Below are 17,921 nucleotides of genomic sequence, written 5' to 3' on the forward strand. Positions count from 1 at the left end.
AAACAACCAGACAAGATTTTTGTTGTGTCCCCACCCTTCTGTGTCTGAAATGTTGAGGTGTCCACCTGGTTTTGTCCTTCTCAAGTGGACACTTGTCTTTAGAGCCTCTCAAAGGTCCAATTCACTGGCCACCTCCAGCCCACAGTGCCCCTCCTTCCCCTGCCCTTCTTCAACTGTGGAGCTTTCCCGAAGCAGGTTCCAGGGGAGAACTTGGGAGGATGAAGCTTCCCTTGTGGCTGCCAAGGGCTGCAGCCTGACTCGATTCCTCCAAGCACTTACCGTCCTTTGACTGCAATGAGAATTAATAATGGTTTCCCAAGCGATTTGCTCACTTTTGTAAACTGTAACATTAGAATTTCCAGCATTAGAATTAGAACCCTGGTTATTTTTTTTTTAGCTACAGAAAGTTCTAGTACAAAATACCTGTCACCATTTTAGATTGAAATATTTGCCTATTGAGAGACAATGAACAATTGGATGTGTGTATTTGGGGACGGGGTCAGGGGAGAGGAAGATGGGAGACAGGCTGGTTGTGCTCAGTGATGGGATGGGCAAGCCAGGTGGCCTTGCTTGGAGATCTAGGACATCCTGACTCTGGCGAGTTACCAAAGCCCACCATCTAACTGAAGGTCAAGAATAAGCAATTTCAGCATTTTATGCTACCCAGTCCAATTTCCTTTTTTATTTTTAACTTAACCCTAAAATTTATATTGACAAGGGAAAGAGATCTTTTAATTCCATGATCATTATTAGTAAGATGAAAATAGACATGTTTTGGTGAAGATGAAAAAGCAAAGCTACAGGAAGTTAGTGTTTGTTTACCCTGCGCAGGGTCTTACTGGGTGGTGCCGAGGGCAGGTGTGTTGGCCTTCCCCTCCAGCTGAGGTTACCGGGTGTCTTCTACAGTTTGTAGAATTAATTCATTTCTGAATTTAACCATGTAGTGTGTGTATTTCCTATTCCCTTTCTTTCTGCCTCTTTTCCTCCCACTTTGGCTTGTAGATTTTTTAAAGACAGATGTTTTAGGCAAAATAGTAGCAGTTTGATTAAGAGTTATGTCTAAAATCAGGGAACTTTGCTTCCTTCCCCCGTCCTGGAGCTCTCCCTCTGCCCCTCGTCCAGCTGTTAGGGGTCTGCAGACATCACCCCAGGGGTGCCCTGTGGCTCATTTTCTAGGGACAACAAGGGAAAAGTTGAATCTAGCCTTTAGGGAAATTTTTTTGAGAAGTTTGCATGTGAAGCTTCCCTAAACAGCACTGCCAAAGCTTTGGAATTATCACATGAGGCTGCCCAGACTCCCCAGCCCGAGTTCGCATTGCCAATAGCCCCATAGTGCCAAATTTGGGGATGGTTTTTCATTTCTTTTACAAATGAAGTTGGGAATGAATGACCACATGCTTACGAGCCCCCAGCAAGATGCCAAGCGCAGACCCTCATGAATGCACCGCTCCGCTGTTGCCCCCCCAGCAATTTGTACTCTTAACATGGGTTGGGATTGGGGGGAGGGGATAGGACAAGATAGGGAAAATTTTTTTGAAAATTCACTGTATTTGCAATTCTCGAATTAAAGGAATAAATAATACTTACATTAAAAACTCCAAAGCTAGTTCCCAAGACCTGCATTCATTTTATGTGACCAACTTGCCCAAGGCACTGAGCTCTGAAGTCACTATTCTAATACAACATGACTGTGCGCATATGTACACATTACTGGTAACCAGCAGCTACGTTCTATTCCTTGCCTTAGATAGAAGGTATTGGCCTCTTGAATCTTGTCTATGTAATAAGAGTATTACAGAGAGTGTTTTCTAGAGTGAGGAGCATATGCAATCTGGGTAATTTAAAACAGGGCTTATTTCATGCAACTGTAATGATTTCAGCCCACATACATTCTGTGCAAACGGGATTGCGTGAGGATGATGGCATCGTTTCAATCCTATCTGAAGTAATTCTGGGAAACTGATGACATTATTGAATTGGATCACTTGGGTATCCGGCAATACATGAGGGATATGCAAAGGAGTGATCACCTTTTCCTTTGCCAAGTATATCTTGATTTTCCGGATTTTTTTCCCCCTGAATTATTGCCAGATTTAATACTCTTACAACCATGTCAATGAAGAAGGTTTAGAAAGGGCAACATTTCACTGTACATTTGAAAGTATGTGAATACACGCTCTGGATGAAGCTTTATTCTTCCATGATTTCAGAAATGATTTTTTTCTCCTTTGACCCATCATCATTAGACTGCTCTTCCCTTAATATTCTCCTAAAATTGCCTTAGCCGGTCACACCAGCATTCCTGAACCAGCTCTGCAGAAATGACATGACTGTTAGATACACACTGGGGCCTATTTAATTAACTCTAGGTTAAATCATTGGTATCTAGACTTTGGAACTACTTAGCTGAACACTGCAGGAGTAATAGAATCCAGTGTTCCCCCAGAGTGTGTTCCATAGAACACAATTTCCAAAGATGATCTTCCAAATATAGGGTTCCATGGTCAAATGAGTTTGGGAAAGATACTATCTTAAAAAGTTAGTGCATATAAGCACATAGAAGGTTTTATTTAAATGTCCTATAGGTGGGCGGTGAGGAGAAGAGAAGAAACACACCACAAATGTAATTTCAGTTAGCTCAGTGTTTTCCAGATTAATTTGGCCAGAGAAACTTATTTTGAGTAACACCTAGTAACATTCCAAGGAGCTTGTGTTCCACAGGACCCACGTTGGGAATTTCTGGTATATGGATATAGTACTATTTTCTCATTCACTACAACTCTTAGTGGTAGCCGCACAATTTGCAATTTTGAAACACTAGTCCTTTTCACATATGAGGCTGATTTGTTAATGAAAGCGGGAAGAAACAGTATGACTTAGTAAGACCCATCAGCAGCTTCCCATTGATAACAGAAGCCCAGCAGTCCTACCTGAAGCTCTAAACTTCTCTCTTTTGTGTTAATAGGCAGGAGCATTGCCATATAGCTAGGGATTTCTCATATTCATTCCAAGAGCTTTCCGTTGTGTTTTTGAAGTCATCTTTGCTTTCCAGATTGAATCAAAATAAATATTTTTACATCTCATCACTATGTGAAAGTTTAGAAATATATATTTAAAACAGTAGAAAAGGAGGAAAAAGACATTTGGTTATAATTCATTTTAAAATTTTAACTAGATTTTTAAAATTATGTATCCATTGTATAATAATGGAAATGTGAACTATTAACACTTATTTACTCTTTGTCCTCTGTCATTCTTTCCAGATTCAATGAAATAATCTGAAATCAACCAAAGCTCATTTGTTCTAAAATCCCTATCCCATGTTGTCCCACTTTTCACATATTATGTATAGGATTAAGTTTGGTGAGTTATCTCTTGACTAAAATGTAGGGCTTGACTATAACTCTGTACTTGTCACTCTCGGCCTGGGCAGGCCTGGGACGCTCTAGGGAATCCTGAAATAACAGATGAAACAAATTTAGTCCAAAACACCGTGCACAGTGAAGTTAGGGTAAAGTCATTAATCAGAATTATCAGGAATACATCCACCCTGTGGACATTATCCAAAATAGTAAAAAACTGAAAGTAAAACTGCTTAAGCTAGGTGGCAGATTTCAGAGGGCAAGTGACAGTTGAATTAGATATGTGCTTCTAGACATGTTTGGTAATATGTAAATTTTTTTTGCTAATTCTTAATGTCGATGCTTTGTCCATTATTTTTTCTTTTTACCACTGTTAAACTGCAGACTGTTTAACTAAGGGTGGATTATGATCATTTTGATGTATTTAGTAATAACCACACCATCATTTGTACAATCACTTTAATAAATCCAAGTTAAGGACTTTGAAGAGAGCATGAAGTAGCTATTCATTTTAACGAATCACAAAGGCATTTTCATAGTTCAAAACTCTGCCAACAAGCAAGCAGCAAAGGTGCAGTTTATATTTAGAGATGTGGTTCCATTTATTCTAGAAGTCCTATAATCTGGCATTATTTAACCACAAAATCCCCTCTGACATTTGCCAAATCCAAATTAATCTCAGAATCTTCGAGGACCTGAGTCCTTGGCTCTGAGCACAAGCAGACTGCTATGGAGGTTCTGGGGGCAGATTGTGATGGGGGAGGATTGGGGGCTGGACAGTGTGCCTGGGTTGCTCGCTGTCTCTGTGGGAGAGGGACCGTGTATCTGCCACACGGTCTCTTCACCTTTTGTCATGAGGAAATTCAGAGGTTAAAGATGATATCATGTTTCTATATAAATCTGACAATGCATAATTTAAAACATGTTCACACAGAAGCAAAGACAGAAGTAATAATCAAGGAATCGGGGAAGAAAACCTGTAGGGTACCCAGACTTTAAAAATGTAAAAAAGTAGTTTTTCCAAAAATCAGACTTCGGTCATAGCAACTGCGGACACCTGCACACAGATCAGTAGAAGGCAGTTTTCCCACATCTCACCTATTCAAACAAGAGGCTTCCTATGTAGAGTATTGGCTAATGCTTTTTTTTACGTGTTAATAAAGACAGAATTCTAAAGCTTGTATAGGACTGTTAGAATAGGCAGAATCACATCTAAGAAAAATAGTTTGGAACATTTTTTAATTAAAAAAAAGGCAAAATTAATTTCCAGTATGGTCAAAGTCAGAACGTAAAGAAAAGAATTTTTGAGAAAATACAAAAGACAAAATTAAAAGAGAATCATATCAGAGGAAATATTTTAAATTAAGAAAAGGAAGCATATTTTATTACATTATGAATCATGCTTTCTGATATTTGTGTTTTTTCTGAAGCTAAGGAGATAACATTGAAATAAGAAAATGAACATAGAGTTATTTGTAAATTCAGTAACATTACAGTCCCTATTCCATTCTTTCCCAATGAAAATGGATATGTGTGGCCTTATTTATTGCTGTCCTAAACGACCTTCACTGTTCTAGGTTCTGTTTACTTTGCAAATCTTAGAAGTGGTTTTACCCTGCATCCTTCGAATTTTTGCATCTTCCAGGCAGAAATACCCCCGTTTAAGAGTTTTTTAAATAGTAAGACAAAGTGAAATGCCTGCATTTTCGAGTGCCCAGATAAAACCGAAGCCAGATCAATGCAGTCACAGCTCCAACAGAGAGTGAGGTTTAGTAGACATAATTTTTCAAAGGCCAACATGAATACCAGTGAGTATTCAATTTAAAACAGACAATTACAAACAACAGGATGATTCAGTGTTCTTGCTTTTTGGAGGTTTTCTAATCCGTATAATACAAAAGGTCATATTTGCTCATATAATTTAAAAAAAAAAAAACCAATCGTGGAGAAATGATGTTTTAGACATCTTTAACCCAAGAGAATGTCGCTTGTGCAAATTTTAAATTTCTGCCTGTATTAGTACATGTAAGAACAAACAATGATTGCTTAGTGTACTAATGAAAAGATCTAAATCCTGCTATTTGAGAAAAAACTAGTCTTCATTTGTTGATCATTTTGGTTGTCTTTTTATCTCAGGTATATATTCAGAAAATAGAGTAATAAACACAAAAAATGGAGAGAATCCAATAACTTTTGCTTCTATTTTAGAAAGCAGGGGCACCTGGCTGGCTCCATCAGTGGAGCATGCAACTCTTGATCTCGGGGTCATGAGTTCAAGCTTCACGTTGGGTGTAGAGATTACTTTAAAAAAAATTAGAAAGCAGTGTTTGCCCTTTTTAATATCTGAAATACTTGTTCATATTGAAACGTTAACACCTACAACATGGTCTCCAGTTTACCCTTTCGTTACTCAAGCAAATGGATTTGATTTAGAGCACTTCCACGACTTCAAATCAGGCTGTTCAGTTAAAATCTATTTTGCAATGCCTCAGCATTCCTATGGTGAGCCAGGAAAAAGAAAACAAAAACAAAAGAGAAAAAACTTTAGTAAGGCCAGAGAATGGTTATACTGACAAGCCTGGAAAATAGTAATGAAAAAGTTAATTCCAAAACACTCCAGTGTGAACCATGTTCATGTATATAATTTCTATATGCCAAATGTACAGGGTGTATTTTTAAATATAAGCATCATTGCATTTATAACAGATTGATCTACCTTATGAACAGATTTAATTAGAAAAGTCTTATTTTTGCTGTAAGTACATCTGCTTGTATGTTTTGTTCTTTCCTTTCCTTTTTTTTTTTTTTCCTGAGCACCTACCACGTGCCAAGCAGAGGGAGTCTGAGTAGATCTAGTGGTGACCACTCAGGCATCATCTCTGCCTTGTTTTACAGCCTAACGGAGGCTTCACAGATATTATAATGCTCAGCATTGGCCGAATGGGATGAAACTCAGCAACTTTCATGATTTCCTCCAATGGCCTTGGATTTGTGAGGACAAGGCAGAATTACATACAGTAATTCCTTCTTACACACAAGAGAGTGCCTGACAAAAGGTTAGGCATATCTTGCTCATATCCAAGCAAATTCCATCAGATATGTTAGATCACCTAAGTTTCCCAAGGATTGAATGAGGATGTGAGACAGGGAGCCTCTGGGGACCAGGGCAGGGGTAAGGCTGTCCCCGTAGGAGGCCTCCGCCCAAGTGGGACAGCAGCTAGACAAGAGCTCAGTAGTAGTATGGTCCAAGTCAAGGTGTCTCTCCCTCCAGGATCCTTTCCTGGAGGAAAGAGAGAATTGCAAAAAAAGAGAATAGGGAATAATGAGAACATCTATGGCCAATTTTAATTTTTGTTCCCAAGAAGCTATATAGTGTAACAACCTTATGCCCCAAAAAAGAACCCAGAACTGAGAGTGTTTTGTTTTGTTTAAGATTTTATTTATTTATTTAAGAGAAAGAGAGAGAGAGTGCGCAAGCAGGGGGAGAAGAGGGAGAGGGAGAAGCAGACTCCCCATGGTGCAGGGAGCCCGATGTGGGACTCGATCCCAGGACCCTGGGATTACGACCTGAGCTGAAGGCAGACACTTAACTGACTGAGCCACCCAGGCATCTCCTGAGAGTATTTATCAGCAGTGTTCCTGAATCTATAAATTAGTGAATTCATTACACAGAAAATTGACATGTCTCAGTAATATAATAATTTCTTGGTTTTAAATATGAACAGAAGACTAAATGCCAGATTTTTTTTTTAAATCATAAAGTTGGTATCCATAGTAACTTTAAACATTCCAGAGTCTGGGCATGGAATTTAAGTTTTATATTTTGAACAAAATAGCAACATCTATTTTCTGTATGGCAAAGCAAAACTAAAATACCAGACTTTTATTTTTAACCACGGAGGCCACCACTTATTTCTAAGTTCTCTGCCTGGTCATCTTCCCTAGACATCTCTTTCTGTCTGTGCCAACTGCTTCTTTACCAAGTAATATTAGCTACTGCCAAATTACATTAGAATCCTATTGAATTCGAAGAACAGAAAGTGAATGATAAGAGTTATAAGGGATAGATAAGGGAATATCTCAGAGTGATCAGAAGTGGGGGGTTCTGTTGCCATTTTGTTTCTTTTTTATTTTATTTTATTATGCTATGTTAGTCACCATACATCACATCATTAGTTTTTTATTTTTTAAATTTTATTATGTTATGTTAATCACCATACATTACATCATTAGTTTTTGATGTAGTGTTCCATGATTCATTGTTTGCATATAACACCCAGTGCTCCATGCAGAACGTGCCCTCTTTAATACCCATCACCAGGCTAACCCATCCCCCCACCCCCTTCCCCTCTAGAACCCTCAGTGTGTTTCTCAGAGCATAGTCTCTCATGGTTCGTCTCCTCCTCCGATTTCCCCCCTTCATTTTTCGCCTCCTGCTATCTTCTTCTTATTATTATTATTTTTTTAACATATAATGTATTATTTGTTTCAGAGGTACAGGTCTGTGATTCAACAGTCTCGCACAATTCACAGCGCTCACCATAGCACATACCCTCCCCAATGTCTATCACCCAGCCACCCTGTTTCTAAGCATGAGAACATATAAAATTCAAATGACGTCAAAACAATTTATGATTCGGTAAGATTAAAACCAGAGGTGGAGCTCCATTATTAATGAAGGAAAGAAGGAAAGGAGAGTTGAAGAGAGAAAGAGAAAAATACCACATAATTGAGTAGTGTTTTTTGTGAATGGTATATCCCCCAAATTCTGACCTAATTTCCTGCTGGATTTTGAAACAGTGACTTTGTATAAGGCTTTATTAAACCAATTTCACCATCGTGAATGTTTTTCCATCAGCATTTTCTTGCTATTTTAAAAATTATAAGAGGTGATTTATAAAAAGATTCCGGGATCCATAATTTATTAGACAATGTTTTTTTTAGGAATCTTCAGATTGTATTTAATAATTAAATTGAAGTTCAAAATGACTGCTCAAATCAATCAGGCTTTCTGGTAAGTTAGTCCCTAAAAACTATCCATAATAAATACAACAAAACCTTGGCAAAACCTCATTATTCTTGGTACTCTTCAGAGGTTTTTATACCTACTATTCTATATTTGTCTCTAAGAGACATTTGACACAATGTTAAAGTGTCCGTTTGGTGTAGAGCTCAGAGTATATGGCGGTGCACAGTCACTCAAGACGCATGGCGTGTAATTCAGGTCCCTTTGATGTGTGCTAGGGGTAGATTTAGCCTTGTAGAGACTAATGTGTTCATGCAGTCACTGATTCTGTGTTGTTGTATACAAAATGAACAGCTAAAAATTCACCCTTGTTGACAAGATTAAAACAAAAATAAAAATTAAAGTTACTGGACTTTATACATGGGACTGCTGCTAGTCTTTTCTTTTGGTTAAAATTATTTTCCATTCTAGTGTCTGCTCTGGAGTTTTATCATTTCTCAGTGCTGTTCAATTAGAATAGCTGTTGAGGTGAGAGGCCATGTGGAAAGCAGAAGAACAATTCAAGACCAGTTCAAGGCCAAGACCAAAGCACCACAGAAGCAAGAGACAGGAGATATCAAAACTTTGGGTGTTTTCATTTGGAACAGAAATAAGCCTGGCTCTGGTTCAAAACAAGGTAACTTTTGAAAGTGTATGCAACAAAAATTGTTTGTTGTTCACACAACACAACTTTTACCCAGCTCTATACCTCATCAACCAAATTTATATAGTATATAACCAGTATTGGGTGATAAGGGTTAGAGAAGCTATGCATACATGCCAACTAGAGCGACATGGTATGACACACGTCTGAGAAAAGTGTTCAGAAGAGAATAGCCATCTACAAAATATTTCACAGATGCAGGAAAGAACACTGTGGAATCTGGACACAGTAAAATAGATATATATCTACACACATGCACACATGTAATACTACTTTTAGGTATTCTAAAGATGAAATGCTCAAGCATGAGCAGTACCTGGAACCTAGATGAAGAACAATAAAAGTGAATCAGCAGATTGCTGATTTTGGAATTGGGTGTAACAAAGCAGAAAAATATGGCCTTGGATTATTTTTCTCCTTTTCGTTAAAAATAATTGATAGCCATGGGGCGCCTGGGTGGCTCAGATGGTTAAGCCTCTGCCTTCGGCTCAGGTCATGATCCTGGAGTCCCGGAATCGAGTCCCGCATCGGGCTCCCTGCTTGGCGGGGAGTCTGCTTCTCCTCCCTCTGACCCTCCTCCCTCTCCTGCTCTCTGTCTCTCGTTCTCTCTCTCTCAAATAAATAAATAAAATCTTTAAAAAAAAAAAAATAATTGATAGCCAGAGTAGAAAATGCCTCTCACAAATTCTAGTCTTCTACCCCTTTCTCTAGAAAATTTCTTTTTTTTTTTTCTTTTTATTTTATTTAGAGAGAGGGGAGAGAGAGAGTGAACACAGGGGCAGAGGGAGAGGGAGAAAGAGAATCCCAAGCAGCCTCCATGTCCAGCATGGGGCCCAATGCAGGCTTGACCCCATACCCCCAAGACCAGGACCTAAGCCGAAATCAAGAGTCGGACCCTTAACTGACTGAGCCACCCAGATGCCCCAGAAAATTTCCAGTATAGAATGAGGAGTGTGATTCAAGATTTCAGGATGGATGATTGTCATCTGGGTTAGAGTAAGAATTATGGACTTTTTCAATACCACAGACCCAAAGAAATAGGAATCAAGAGCCACAAACACCCCACCTTCACTTACAGTGATGGTTTATATTCTCTCTTTCTTTCCCTCTGTTTTGTTTTAAAAATATAGTAGTGGCAATCTCTCTGGCTTTTTGCGGTAACAACAGCAGATCCTGGTAGCTTAAGCAGAAGGGGAACTTTAAGGATTTCAATATAAGTGGTGCCTTGTGGAATTCAAGGTCAGTCAGTATTTAAGTGCAGTCTTGGGAACAACTCACACCTAAGACTCAAAAGCTATCAAGAAGTCTACAGAGTTTCCTCTTCCAGCTCGAACAGATTAACTGCTATTGAACTAGGCCATCTACCATAAACAACTCTATAACTGGACATGCTATATTAAGCAGCTGTTTTCAGGCTGTAGACAACAGACAGTGCAAGATAGCAATCCTTGAGAGAAGGATCACAAATTGTCCCATGATCAACTCAGCTGTCTGTAAGAAGACAGTTTTCTTTCTTTTTTTTTTTTTTGAAGATTTTTATTTATTAATTTGAGAGAGAGAGAGAGCGAGTGCGTGAGAGAGAGCATGAGCGGGGTAGGGGCAGAGGGAGGGAAGAAGCAGGCTCCCGGGAGCCTGATTCGGGGCTCAATCCCAGGACCCCGGGATCATGATCTGAGCTGAAGGCAGATGCTTAATAACTGAGCCACCCAGGCACCCCAAGGGGACAGCTTTCTGATTGTGGCACAGCAAGCTGGAGTCCAAGCTGGACTGAATCAAAGATACAGAAATCAGAGTTTGGGCAAGTGGCGTGACTAGAATCTGTGGAGAGAGATACAGAAGGGGAGCTTCAGGAGTTATGGGTGGGCCCCTCCTGAGTCCTTAGCTGAGGGCTTTACTGAGTGTGTGCAGGGTGAAACACCGAGGCTTAACAGAAGATGGCTGCTGCTGTTTTGGAGAGTGGAAGAGAAATAATGGGTACTGAGCATGGCTGGGGAATACCAAGTTCTGGTCCAAGCAGAGTGGGGAGACCTCCTTAACACTGTCAACAACCCACGGGCACCTGGGTGGCTCTGTTAGGTGTTTGCCTTCAGCTCAGGTCATGATCTCAGGGTCCTGAGATCGAGTCCCTGTCAGGGCTCCCTGCTCAGTGGGGAGTCTGCTTCTCCCTCTGCCTCTGCTCCTCCCCTCACTCATGTGTGCTCTCTCTCTCTCAAATAAATAAATAAAAATCTTAAAAAGCAAAACAAAACAAAAAAACACTGTTAACAACCCAGACATCCAACCTGAGACACTTAGGCCATGCCTTAAGAGTAAAAACCACTATGTAGATTAAGGCCTACTTCAGACCTAACCTAAATGAGTCTAAAACCAAATGCTAACAAGATCCACAAGGGAGGCTGAGGTGGGAAGTTGAATTCTAACAAGTTGGAGGGGCTTGAGAATACCTCCGGTTTTTACAGACAGGCTGAAACAAACCATAACATGTACCCCCTTCCTCCCTCCATCCTTCCAAGGAAGGTCAAGATGATCAGCTAATAACTGAATCAGTTACTAGAACAAAAATAAAAAATAAAAACTCTTTAGAAGACAATAGAATCCAGAATATTTATATATTTATAACATCTCACTCACATTTTCTAGTATAATACAAAATCAACAAGTCACGAGACACCCAAAGAAACAGGAAAATGTGACCAAGAAATAGCAGTCAATAGCAACCACCTCTGAGTGGCCTAGATAATTGATCTTAGCATATTTTACAGCAGCTATAATAAGAATATTCAAGGAATTAAAGGCAACTGTGATCTTAATGAAAAAATAGATAAGGAATCTCAACAGAGAAATGGAAAATTAAAAGTGAAAATTCTAGAAAAGAAAAGTAAATAACTGGAATGAAAAATTCACGGATTAGCTTAACAGAACTTGGAGATGGCAAAAGAAGGAGTCAGTGAACTTGATCAATACAAATTAACCAATTTGAAGAAAAGGTGAAAAAAAAAGTTGAAGGAAAAGTAATGGAACCTTAGGGATATGTAGGACACTATAAAACAGTATAAGATACATGTTACTCAAATGCTAGAAAGAGACAAGAGTGAGAATGGAGCAGAAGAATATTTGAAGAAATAATGGCCACAAATTTCTCAAATATTAGGGAAAATATCAATATACTTCCAGGAAGATCAGCAAACCGCAGGGAAGCTAAACACAAAGAAAGTAATGCCCCAAAATGTTGTAATGCCATGGTTGAGAAGTCCTGCTCTAAAACAATCAACTTAAAAAATAATTTTAAAAAAGAGAAATAGCTAAGAAGGCAATTGCGGAAATTACATGGAATATTACTGCTTAGTCAGTTAACTCAAAAGAGGGGATGGTAGGAGCCACAAAGGTGCAAAATGGAAAGTAAATAATGGGATGGTATACTTAAACCCAATCACATCAATAATCACATTAAATATAAATGGACTAAGCACTCCCTGATGGGGGCAAGTCTTTTTTTTTTTTAAATGTTGCTGAGACAACTGGGTATTTACATGGAAAAAATGAACTTCAACCCCTTTCTCACTCTGTTAAAAATTTAAATTGGAGATGGATTATAGACCTAAATCTAAATCTTAAAACTCATAAAGCTTCTAGAAGAAAATATAAGAGAAAATCTCCCTGACTTTGGTGTAGGTAAAGATTTCTTGGGTGGGGCACAAAAAACATGAACCATAAAAGAAAAAAATGTGTAGCAATGTACAATGATATACTTTTGAGAACTATTTGGCATTTTATAATAAAGTTATACACACATCTACTGATTGTCCCAGCAATTCCGTTCCTACGTGTTTACACAAGAGAAATGAAAACAAGTAACACACACAAAGAACCTGTACAAAGATCTTCATAGCGGTCTTATTCATAATAGCCCCAAACGGAAACAACCGAAACGGATAAACAAATTGTTACTTACTCATATAACAGAAGAATTCTTGGCAATAAGAATAAACTGACACATTTGTGGGCTGGAACCATAAAGCTCCTGAAGGTGCTAGGTGCCCCATCAAGATCTTTTGACTCCAGATGTCAACACTTTACCCTCTTCGGCTCTATCTGGCCTGCCCAGTAGGGAGGCCAGTCTGGGGTTGGCATCCACAGGAATCCTTGCTGTCTCTTGCAAGATCTGAATGGAGGGGAAGCCTATAGAGTCTCAGGCCTACCAGCCTGGCCCTAGATCAGCCATGGAAAAAGGGCACTGGCCCTGACTAAGGGTCTATTTGAACATGGGCCTTTTCTCTGTTTCCGTAAGCTACTGCCCTTCCATGAGCCCTAGACTCCATTTCTGAAGCTCTCCCCAGAGATTATAATCTTGGCTTCACTGAGAGTCCACCAAGGGTCCAGTGTGAACTATGGGCTTGGGTGATAATGATGTGTCACTGTGGCGTCAGCCCCTGTGATAAATGCACCACTGGTGAGGAGTGTTGGTAGTAGAAGAGGTTGTGCACGTGTAGGAGCAAGGGAGCATGTGGGAAGTTGCTGTGCCTTCCTCTCAATTTTGCTGTGAATTTAAAACTGCTCTAAAAAATGAAATCCAATTTTAAAAGAAAAAAAACCCAGCTAATAGCAAAATTTCCCAGATTTATATCTCCTTAGTTGGAAATAATGCTCACGCTTAGTTTGGGTTGCTTAGCCCTTATTCTAAATTTTTTGAGAGGGATTGCCATTGCCAAATAGTGTCAAGTAGACCAATGGACTGTCTCCAGGGTTCTGGGAATCTTAAGAGGGGGAAATCCTCACGGCTTGGGTCACATTGTACTAACATGGTGAGTTGTACTAACCATGTAGGTGGAGTTAGCTGATGACACATTTCTCAGAAATTTCTAGAAGTTTCTAGAAAAGAGGTTATTTGGCAGGCAAAACGATAATGCCCCCTCTACCTGCTTTCAAACATAAGACTGAGAAAAATAAAATTTCACTTCTACGAATTTAATGCTTTTTAAAATTTTACTTTAGGTACAAATCAAAAGAGTTTCAATAACAAAAGTGAGGTTAAGTGACTCTCCTACCACTCATTGAGCGAAGCAATAGGGTTAATTATCACTTGACCTTAGAACATCAAATTAATCACTATTTATAGGTTTTCGACTATCCTGAAACCTTGAGACACTTCATTTGGAATAAAGTAATTATAGCAGCCTTGAGGCAGGAAGAACGGTTAAGACCTGTGTCCCGAGCACCGGTCACTTCACTGTGACCTTACCAACAGCCAGAGATTTTCCAGCTTCTCATTTATGAAGAGGACATACTGAGTGTTGTTACCATCAGGCCCTGAAACTACTTTGTGCCAAGCTCATAAAACAAACCTTCTCTGACAATAGTCAGGGAGCAAACCTTAAAAGGCAAGCAAATGTGGCCCTGACCTCTCTTCTTACCCAAGTAAGAAGCCCTGGTTCCACGGGTGAGAGGCGTACAGACTCTTGGGGCTACAACCCTTGGCCTCCTGCTCTGGTCTCTCGGCTCCCGGCAGAGGGAACCACAGACACTGCTTCCTTAAATGGAAGACAAGAAGGCAGTGAGGAAGAGAGAAGGCATTTCCTTTTTCGCCACTCTCCACTGTGTCCCTGCGGGCTGCTCACAGGCAGGGAACCATTCTCCTGCGAGATCTAGCCCACACCCTCAAAGCTCCCGGGTCACAAACCAGAGGAGGGTTTGATTTATTTCCTCACATCTCCCCACTCATCTGGGGCACAACCAGTCCCGGACAGGGAGATGGTTCTTGCGACCCCGCAGTTAGGATGCCCTCAGTTGTGAGTCACAGACTACTGGCCTCACCACAGCAGTGACTTCCTGTACAAAAGGTCTAGAAGTAAGCGGTCTCAGGGCTGCCCAGGCTCATCACCTCAGTCCACAACCCTGATCTTTAGCCTTGTCTCTTCTTGGGATCAGCATGGAAGCTATGGGTCCCCGCATTGTAGACAGAACATCTGACCAAAGAAAAGAGCCTTTCCCCTTTGTCTTTTTTATTATTATTATTAGGGAGGAGCCCTCCCAGACACCCCTGGGGGTCCCACTGGCTGGGGCTGGTTTGCTCGCTATGGCCTCCATGGTGGGAGAAGGCGGGAGGGCGGGCAGACTGGGCAGGCGGCTCAGCAGCAAGCACAGCATTTGATCCTGTCCCCCACTAGCCTCTCCCCAGGACAGTTTCTGACCTTGCTTTTCACCTTTACCTAAATTTGTTAATATGTTTGTTAAAACATAAAAGTAATTTATCCTTGTTGTTGAAAATGAAGTAATAAAAGGTACTTTAAACAGGAAAAAGTGATTGAGAGGCAATTCTTGTTAACGTTTTGGTACATTCTCAGCCTGCTAATTTCTGTAGAGTTTCTACATCTGTAGTGAAGGGGGAATAGTGGCTTTTAAAATCACCACTTTAGAGGCGTCGGAGTGGCTCAGTGTGTTGAGCATCCGATTCTCGGTTTCAGCTCAGGTCCTGATCTCATGGGTTGTGGGATCGAGCCCTGCATCGGGCTCAGCATTGGGAGTTTGCTTGGATATTCTCTCCCTCTGCCCTTCTCCCACTCGTGCTCTCTCTCAAATAAATAAATCTTGTAAAAAATAAAATCGTCACTGCAGCTGCTGCAAACTTTCGAAAGAATGCCATAATTTTTCTTGAGGGAAGTTGATTTTTTTTTTTTTTAAGATTTTATTTATTTATTTGAGACAGAGAGAATGAGAGACAGAGAGCATGAGAGGGAGGAGGGTCAGAGGGAGAAGCAGATTCCCAGCCGAGCAGGGAGCGCGATGCGGGACTGGATCCCGGGACTCCAGGATCATGACCTGAGCCGAAGGCAGTCGCTCAACCGACTGAGCCACCCAGGCGCCCCGGAAGTTGATTTCTTTTTATCTGGGAAAAGTCTCGAGCAGGCTTCCTTCAGGGGGAAACGTGAAGTGGCACTCACCTCCACCCTACCTGCCACACAGTCTAAAAGGCAACAGTAAAACATAACGGGGACTAACTTGAAAAACATTTTTTAAATTGTTCTTTGATGACCTAAAACAGGCGTGAGGGCTTGCGACTGTGGAGAAAGGGCCAGATGTGTTGCAGGCAGGGTTGGCGGGGGGCCTGAGGAGGGTCTGTGAGGACTGCTGTAACAAAGCACCACAGACTGGGTGGCGTATGAGCAACAGAAAGTATCTGGCACAGTTGTGGAGGCTGCAAGTCCAAAGTGAGGGCAGCAGTCGGCTTCTGTGGGGGCCTCCTTCCCAGTTACAGATGACAAATTTGTTCATCCTCAGATGGTGGAAAAAGGGAGACCAACTCTCTTACCTCTTCTTAGAAGGGCACTAATCCCATTCATGAAGGCTCTACCCACATGACCCAATTACCCCCCAAAGGCCCCACCCCCTAATACCATCACAACGGGGATTCGATTTCAACATACGAATTTTGGAGGGACACAAAACTTCGGTCCGTAAGAGAGGGCTACAGATGATGGGAAATTTTCTTGAGGAGAGATGTTTTAATTATCTATGCATGACAAACCACTGCAAAACTTGAAAGCTTAAAGCAAAATTTAGGATTTCTCTTGGTTCTGTGCGTTGATGGGGACAGCTGGGAGGCTCTCGTTTGAGGTCTTATACAGTTGGGGCTGGAGTTGTCTGAAGGCTCAACTCCAAAATGAGTTCTTTACTCACATGTCTGGTGCTTCAGCTGGCTTGGCAGGATCATGGGAGCTGGCTGGGCCTCTCTTCTGTCTCCACCCAGCCTTGCACGGGGCTACCTTGGCTTTTCTTCGTGTGGTGGGCTCAGAGTAGCGGGACTTCTTACAGAAGCATCTGTTCCAAAAGACCAAGGCCAAGCTGTAAGGCTTCTTTTGACTTAGTCTCAGGGGACATGCACATCTCTTCTGTTACATTCAGTTGGCTTACAGTTACTACTCTAACCATAGTGTAGGCACTCCATGAAAATTCTGAATTACTATTTTAGAAGTCCAAATGCAACTTTTCATCAGCAACACAAAAAACAACTAATAGTTATATAGCATTTACTGTGTGCCAACAACCCTATGAGGTAGGTCATTTCCTCTTTTTTGTAGGTAAAGAAACTGAGGCACAAAAAAGGTAAAGTGACCTGCCAGCGACCACAGAGTTAGTAATCAGAGAAGCCTTAATTCAAACCCAGGCAACCTGGCTCAGGCTTCCTGAAGAAGAAGAGAACCCATTTTAGTGTTTCCGGCACTGGGGTCTGAAACTGCAAATAAATATATTCCCCATGACAGGTGACTTGAGGGTTGCAACAGACATTTTGCTGTATTCTTTTCTCCTGGGTAATTGATGCCTCTTCACTGAAATTGTAAGAAACAAGCAGAAGCCTGTGGCACAAAGACCCAGGTCCTATTTGTAACTATCTCCCTGGTCTTGGCCCTTGCCCCCTTCTGGAAACCTGAAATCGACGTCCTTGCCTTCTACACAGCCCAAGGCGTTTCCGTAAGCAAACACCCCGACCATATGCACTGAGGACACACATTTATTTTGAAATGCCTGTGCAGCCAGCTTCGTTTGATGTCTTCTCTTACTGGGGCCTGGCTACAGGAACGTGTCATGCTGCTGGGGGCAGCACTGGTCCCTGGCTCGATTGGCCACTGCCCACTGGCATCTTACTCTGCAGCCTGCATGACTTCCCCAAGATGCCTGGTGGCCACACATTTCCTTAAATCCTTTGGAGACTATAGCCTGGCACCTCCAAGTTCCTCTCACCCCCGAGTCAGGCGTAATCCTTTTTAGAAATTTCTGCATTTCCACTGAGGAATGTGCTCTAACCAAATTTGATGTTAGCAAGGGAAGAACCGTGTAGCTGGACCTGGAACATTCTAGTCCTGGCTTGACAATGACCTTGGACAAGTTGCATGCC

Source organism: Leptonychotes weddellii, chromosome 1, assembly GCF_054177405.1.
Source record: "Leptonychotes weddellii isolate Sample4059 chromosome 1, ASM5417740v2, whole genome shotgun sequence".
Lineage (NCBI taxonomy): Eukaryota > Metazoa > Chordata > Mammalia > Carnivora > Phocidae > Leptonychotes > Leptonychotes weddellii.